Here is a 6,402-nt window from a genome sequence, read left to right as displayed (position 1 = left end):
AAAAAATTAAAAATTAGCCAGGCGTCGTGGCACATGCTTGTTGTCTCTGCTACTGGACATGCTGAGGTCGGAGGACTTCCTGAACCCAGGAGCTCAAGGTTCCGGTGAGCCATGATCGTGCCACTGCACTCCAGCCTGGGCAACAGAGTAAGACCCTGTTTGTAAAAAAACAAAAACAAAAAACAATACCTCCGTTTTACAGAAAAGGAGAGAAGGTCAGAGAGGCCTAACTGAGGTTACACAGCAACTCTGCAGGAGAGCCAGGATTCTTATCTGAAGGCTCTTAATTCCGAACCATTAACCTCAGTTCAAATCCCAGCTGAGCTGTTAAGGGGGGGTTGCAGGGCTTCTACCTTATAAGCCTGTGATTGGCTGCACAGTGAACGAACACGCCCATGTTCTAATCTTTGGAACCTGTAAACATATTACTTTACACGGCAAAAGATACTTTTCACATGTGAGATGGCAGATTATCCTGGTTTATCAGGGTGCACCTAATACAATCACCCGTGTCCTTATGAAGGAAAGAAGTAGGCAGGAGGGTCAGAGTCAGAGAGAAAGTTGATGATGCTATGCTTCTGGTTGTAAAGATGGAAGGGCAGGCCAGGCACGGTGACTTATATCTGTAATCCCAGACCTTTGGGAGGCCCAGGCAGGAGGATCACGTGAGCTCAGGAGTTCAAGACCAGCCTGGGCAATATAATGAGACCCCCCAACTCTATAAAAAAAAATGCAAAAAAAAAAAAAAAAAAAAAAAAAAAGCAAGCATGGTGGCATGTGCCTGTAGTCCCAGCTACTTGGGAGGCTAAGGTGGGAGGATTGCTTGAGCCCATGAGGTGGAGGTTGCAGTGAGCTGAGATCACACCACTGCACTCCAGCCTGGGTAACAGAGCAAGACTCTGTCTCAAAAACAAAAAAAATGGAAGGGGGCCATCAGCCAAAGAATACAGGTGGCCTTTGGAAGCTGGAAATGGCAAGGAAACAGATCCTCTTCCAGAGCCGCCAGAGGAAACACAGGCCTGTGACACCTTGATTTTAGCCCAGTAAGGTTTATTCTAGACTCCTGCCCTCTAGAACTGCAAGGTAATAAACCTGTTTTGTTTCAAGCCACTGAGTTTATGGTAATGTGTTATAGCAGCAAGAGAAAACTCAGATGGAGCCTCAGTTTCCTAATCTGTCAAATGGAAATTATAATCTTGGACCTGCCTGTTCTATGGGACATTGATGACGATTACCAGGAGAGGTGCCAGAGCCCTGGCAATGGAAAGTGGTTGGCTCACCGGTAGTAAGAAGAATTTCCCAACAACAGTATAGGTTTGAAAAGGAGAGTTTTGTTAAAAAGAAAGAACCCTGGAGAAGAGGGCATCAAAGTGCCCCAGGAAGAGAGGACTGAGCGTGCCATGGTGGATTTTTACTTAGAGGTATTTATGGACCTTAAAGGGGGAGCTTAATAGGCTTTGGCTGTGTCCCCACCCAAATCTCATCTTGAATTGTAGCTCCCATAATTCTCACATGTCATGGGAGAGACTCAGTAGGAGGTAATTGAATCATGGGGGCGTGTCTTTCTCATGCGTTCCCATGGTAGTGAATAAGTCTCACAAGACCTGATGGTTTTATAAAGGGGAGCTCCCATGCACATGCTCTCTTGGCTGCCACCATGTAAGATGTGACTTTGCTCCTCCTTCGCCTTCAGCCGTGATTGTGAGGCCTCCCCAAGCATGTGGAACTGTGAGTCCATTAAACCTCTAGCCTTTATAAATTACTCAGTCTCAGGTATGTCTTTATTAGCAGCATGAGCATGGACTAATACAGAGCTTAAGGGTAATTTGGACCATATCATCCATGTTGGTCATGATAAGTGATTACATTTGTAGACATTTTGGTGCCTTGATGTCAGCAAGGGCTGCACAATGAGTTTTGACAAGCATGCTATGCAGAGATGTATAGGAATTCTAGTTTCTTACACATTTTTAGAAAAGAAGCCTGGTACCAGATGTCTGCTTCAGAGAATAGAAAAGTCCAATTACTTCTGAATTCCTCAGCTAAGGAGTTTTGCCTCCGGGTGGACTGCTTGATGGCCACCAGGTGATCTTTGCTGTCCTCAAAGATGAAATGTGTCCTTATGCTGGCCTGAATGCCACTCCCACTAGGACACATCACATGGGCTATGGTGTTCAAACCTATTTTTTCCTCCCCAAAAAGGGTTCATCCAGGCCTCCTGCATCTCAGCCTGTGTTCTTTCAGAGTTTTCTGTTTTGCTTGCTCCAGAAATAAGCTAGCTAGTCCACTGGGCTCAATGAAGAATGAAGCCTAAAGTTGGGGGTGATTGTATCCTGATAACATTGTTTGAGCTCCTGGATCCAGCTATGCCTGAAGCCACCTTACCCTGAACTTTTCAGTTAGGCAGGCCAAGAAATTTTCATTTTTTCTTAAGTTGGTTTGAGTTGCGTTACATAGAACCTAAAGCATTTGGGATACCCTGCTATGTATGAGACTCCATGCTACAAACCTTTGCCGCATCAATTCTGTGGAGTAGAATTACCTTTGTTCATAGATGAGAACACTGAGACACAAATGACTTAAGCAACTTGCCCAAAGTGCAATAGCTCATAAGTAACAGTGGATTTCAAACCCAAGTTGGAGTCGAAAGTCTTTGCCCTTTTCCCAGTACCAGTTTTTAACTTTCATTTAACTTGAGCACAACTTGGGGGGCCATAAAGTCAAATTGAAAATGCTCTTTCTCTCGGGTCTTTACTCTTGCACTAAAAATAATAGATCACAGTTGTTGTTAGGTCCTATGATGGAAACTCTTAAAATCTCTGCTGAAAAATCTTATTAAGCTTCTTTTCGGAATGTAATGCTTGGTAGTAAAAAGATACAAGCTCTTTGTAAAACAGTTTATATCAGAAAACATGTTGTAAAGCTGTTGGCCGTCAGGTAGTTGCCCAAGGAGTCATTTTACTTAAATTCAAATACCACCTAGGAACACTTGATGGCTGGCAAATTATGGTAGGAAGGAGCTGTCTGTTACTATGCATGGGATACTGAAAATTTCATCTAGAATAGAATCCACAACTTCCTTCTCTTTCCCACTCTCAGTTTCTGTGTTTGTTTGCATAGCTGAGGTTTTTTCTTTTTCTTTCTTTTTCTTTCTTTTTTTTTTTTTTTTTTTTACTGTTTGTTGATCTGGGATTCGGGGTAGGTGAGAAAAGAGCCTTTTTGTTCTGTTGATCTGTCTAGATTTCATAAACTCTAGTGCCTATAGGGGTATGTAAATGATCACACAGACAGTGTAGTATTTTTTTTTTTTTCAAACACCCTTGATTTATTTTTTTTCTTTTAATCTGTAAGCCTGGAGATTAACCAGCCAGGCATGGTGGCATGTACCTGTGGTCCCAGCTACTCTGGAGGCTGAGACAGGAGGATGACGTGAGCCCAGAAGTTCGAATCCAGCCTGGGAAACATCTCCAGACCTCATCTCCAACTCTAAGAAAAAGAAAAGAAAAATGAAGAATCATTGCTTGCATCCAGAATGAAATATGAGGTCTTGAAACTCGCTGTGTCTTCTCTCTACTCTTCATTTCCTGCCTTTAAGGGGACCTGGAAACAAACATGAATAGCACAGAGCCTTGGTGGTCGGGACACAGTGGGGAGTAAGTGTTGGGGATAAGACAGAGAGAAGATATGTGTAACTGGGTGGCCTCAGAGACTGTGAGGCCCTTAACAGAAGTCTGCCAGGCTGAGGGAGCAGGTTGGATGGCACAGATAATATATCCGGACTGGGGCAGGATTGAGACACATGTCTAACAGATAACTGGAAGACTGAGAATGGAGATTTCATGAGGGCTGGGATTGTGTCTGTCTTGTTTCTATGCCCACTGCTTAGGGCAGGATCTGGCATAGCAAAGATGGGCAATAAATGTTTTCTGAATGAATCGATCAATGACTAAATGAATGAATGCTGGACCAGAATTCAAGCAAGAAGTTGAACCTAAAGATGAATGCTTTGGAGTCTTTTTATATAGATTCATTAGCTGAAACCATGCAATTTAATGGAGTAGCCTAAGAAGAGAGTAAATAGAGATCAAAGGAGAACCAAGGAGAGATCCTCATGGGGAAAGACATTTAAAGATGCTGGCAGAACATTTGGAAGGGCTGCTAAGAGGGAAAAGAGGAGTCAGTGAGGTGAACATACAGGCTGACAACAGAGAGATCATATCAAAAAGTGGGTCTTCTATTCTGAGGCTTAGAACCATTACATCAGCCTTCAGAGAAGCCACAGCTTGGAATCCTAGAAGGACGAGGGCCTGCTGGCACCTGAACAAGAAAAGAGTTGCAGAAAAAGCAGCAGAACCAAAAACCTCCTCAGCTTGTTAAATCCTGCTTGAGGCAAAGGAAAGCAGCCTCCAAGCCCAGCAAATTCCAGGAAACTGTCAAGAGGAAGGATTGCCCTCCCCAAGACAGCACAACAGCCTCATCCCAACAGGGCCAAGAGACCTAGCCAGGGTGTCATTGAGCAGGCTTTGCCATGGCCAGAGGAGCCAGACTGCCAGTGAGTATTGATCCTCCATTGTTCTTCCCTCCAAGCAATTCCAAAGACTCATCCATTCCCCTTGGGTCTGAGCTGCTCACAACAAAACAAAAGTACTGTCACACTCAGCAGCTACGATACTTGTTAGTCTTGCGCAGTCTTTGATTAATGATTTTGTTCATAATGTAGTCATCTCCTTACCGTCTTCCCTGAGTAACCCGCAAGTTATTGCCATTTATGTAGAGAAAAACATTGTACTGGTGTACAGGAAAAGTTACTGAAGTGGCGGGACTTGAAATTGATCTTCAAAAGACAATAGCATTATTTATTTTTAATTTTTGTTGATGCTTTCATTGTTCTTTTTTTTTTTTTTTTTTTTTTTTTGAGGCGGAGTCTTGCTCTGTCGCCCAGGCTGGAGTGCAGTGGCTGGATCTCAGCTCACTGCAAGCTCCGCCTCCCGGGTTTACGCCATTCTCCTGCCTCAGCCTCCCGAGTAGCTGAGACTACAGGCGCCCGCCACCTCGCCCGGCTAGTTTTTGTATTTTTAGTAGAGACGGGGTTTCACCGTGTTAGCCAGGATGGTCTCGATCTCCTGACCTCGTGATCCGCCCGTCTCGGCCTCCCAAAGTGCTGGGATTACAGGCTTGAGCCACCGCGCCCGGCCCTCATTGTTCTTTAGATAGGAGGAAGCACCTTTGCTGGTTCTCTTGGAGGAGAGAGAGAGAGATCTAAAATATTCCATTCCAAAAATTAATGTGACCTTTGTACCTTACAAAGTCCCTTGTGCTAGCCCCAGCATGAGGACTTCATAAATATTTGGTCAAGTAAATTCATGCAGTTATAGGACACTCACTGACAAACAACTCTTATTATTGCGGATGAAATAGAAAGATAAAAACTTCAAGGTTAAAAACTACTCTTCCAGCTGTAAGAGGTAAAGTTGCTGCCTGAGGCAGGACACGGCGGCTCACTCCAGCAATCCTGCACTTTGGGAGGCCAAGGCGGGAGGATTGCTTGAGCCCAGAAGATCAAGACTATCCTGAGGAACACAGCAAGACCCCATTTCTACAAAACGTTAACAAACTAGCCGGGCATGATAGTGTGTACCTGCAGTCCCAGCTACTTGGTAGGCTGAGGCAGGAGGATCACTTAAGCCCAGGAGTTCAAGGCTGCAGTGAGCTATGATCACGCCACTGCACTCCAGCCTGGGTGACAGAGCAAGACTCTGCCTTACAAAAAAATAATAATAATAAATTACCTCCCCAACCTAGTCACCATTCACTCCAAGCCAGACACTCGGTCATTGTTGACATTCCTTCTGCTTCTTCGTTTAGTCCCTAAAACAAGCTATTTGATTTTACTTCACAAATCTCTTTCAGATCTGCCCTGAACCTTATATTGCCGCTGTCACTGCCTTCTTTTAGGGTTTATCACCTTGGGCTAGGAAGGATAACGGTCTCTCTTCTGGTTTTAGCCAAGAGGGATTTGTTCTGGTAACCCTATGCTATACTACGAGTTACCTTTGTCAAATAAAGTGAGTCATTACTCTCTTATTTTTAAGAAACCTCCTAGGAAAATAATTTTTTCCAAAATAAATTTTAAACTCCTTACAGATTTTTCCAGTCTCACCAACTTCTACTTTTCCCTTTTTTTTTTTTTTGTTTGTTTTGTTTTGTTTTGTTTTTTGAGACGGAGTCTTGCTCTGTCACCCAGGCTGGAGTAGAGTGGTGCAATCTTGGCTCAGTGCAAGCTCCGCTTCCTGGGTTTAGGTGGTTCTCTTGCCTCAGCCTCCTGAGTAGCTGGGACTACAGGCACCTGCCATCATGCCCAGCTAATTTTTTTTTTTTTTTTTTTTTTTTTTTTTTTTTTTT

This window comes from Piliocolobus tephrosceles, chromosome 17, assembly GCF_002776525.5.
Source record: "Piliocolobus tephrosceles isolate RC106 chromosome 17, ASM277652v3, whole genome shotgun sequence".
In the NCBI taxonomy this organism is placed as follows: domain Eukaryota; kingdom Metazoa; phylum Chordata; class Mammalia; order Primates; family Cercopithecidae; genus Piliocolobus; species Piliocolobus tephrosceles.
Note: the sequence above shows the minus strand (reverse complement) of the source record.